This window comes from Arachis hypogaea, chromosome 18 (genome assembly GCF_003086295.3).
Source record: "Arachis hypogaea cultivar Tifrunner chromosome 18, arahy.Tifrunner.gnm2.J5K5, whole genome shotgun sequence".
Taxonomy (NCBI): Eukaryota; Viridiplantae; Streptophyta; class Magnoliopsida; order Fabales; family Fabaceae; genus Arachis; species Arachis hypogaea.
Window position 1 is genome coordinate 16,467,626 of NC_092053.1, and position 1,385 is coordinate 16,469,010.

A 1,385-nucleotide genomic window follows, 5' to 3' on the forward strand; every position below is an offset into this window, starting at 1 on the left:
TCTTTTTCAAATCTTTTTCAAAACAAATTTCAATCACATATTTTTCAAAATCAATTTCAAAATCTTTTCTAACCTCTTATCTTTTCAAAATGATTTTCAAATCTTTTTTTCAAATTAATCCTATCTTTTTGTTCGATTCTTATCTTTTTCAAAACTACCTAACTAATTTTCTATCTCTTATTTTCAAAAATCACCTTCCTCTTTTTCAAAATTCCTTTTTAATTAACTAATTGGATTAAATTTTAATTTAATTTCAAATTTCTTTTTTTTTTTTAAATTTTTGAATTTTAATTTTAATTTTATTTTAAAAAAATATTTTTCTTTTTATTTCAATTATTTTCGAAAATTCTTCTCTCTCATCTCCTTCTAATTATTTATTTATCTACTAACACTTCTCTTCCTCTTAAAAATTCGAACCCTCTCCCTCTTTCTGTATTCGAATTTCTTTTCTTCTTCTACTCACATAAAGGAATCTCTATACTGTGACATAGAGGATTCCTCTTCTTTTCTGTTTTCTTCTTTTTCATATGAGCAGGAACAAGGATAAGAACATTCTTGTTGAAGCTGATCCTGAACCTGAAAGGACTCTGAAAAGGAAGCTAAGGGAAGCTAAAGCACAACTCTCTGGAGAAAATCTGACAGAAATTTTTGAAAAAGAAGGAGACATGGCCGAAAATAATAACAATGCAAAGAAGATGCTTGGTGACTTTACTGCACCAAATTCCAATTTACATGGAAGAAGCATCTCAATCCCTGCCATTGGAGCAAACAATTTTGAGCTAAAGCCTCAATTAGTTTCTCTGATGCAACAGAACTGCAAATTTCATGGACTTCTATCAGAAGATCCTTTTCAGTTCTTAATTGAATTCTTGCAGATCTGTGATACTGTTAAGACCAATGGAGTTGATCCCGAGGTCTACAGGCTTATGCTTTTCCCGTTTGCTGTAAGAGATAGAGCTAGAATATGGTTGGACTCTCAACTTAAAGATAGCCTGAACTCTTGGGATAAGCTGGTCACGACTTTCTTAGCCAAGTTCTTTCCTCCTCAAAAGCTTAGTAATCTTAGAGTGGATGTTCAAACCTTCAAATAGAAAGAAGGTGAATCCCTCTATGAAGCTTGGGAGAGATACAAGGAACTGACCAAAAAGTGTCCTTCTGACATGCTTTCAGAATGGACCATCTTGGATATATTCTATGATGGTCTGTCTGAATTATCAAAGATGTCACTGGACCATTCTGCAGGTGGATCCATTCACCTAAAGAAAACGCCTGCAGAAGATCAGGAACTCATTGACATGGTTGCAAATAACCAGTTCATGTATACTTCTGAGAGGAATCCTGTAAATAATGGGACGCCTCAGAGGAAGGGAGTTCTTGAAATTGAT

The 1,385-nt window shown here is 33.3% G+C and overlaps 1 non-coding gene across 1 annotated transcript; it reads right to left on the minus strand.

The window, feature by feature from the left end:
• Nucleotides 1–1,058: 1,058 nt before the first annotated feature.
• Nucleotides 1,059–1,166, minus strand: LOC112773829 (small nucleolar RNA R71). Its single transcript, XR_003188356.1, has one exon. It is a non-coding gene; the product is annotated as a small nucleolar RNA R71 (small nucleolar RNA).
• Between the last annotated feature and the right edge of the window lie 219 nt (nucleotides 1,167–1,385).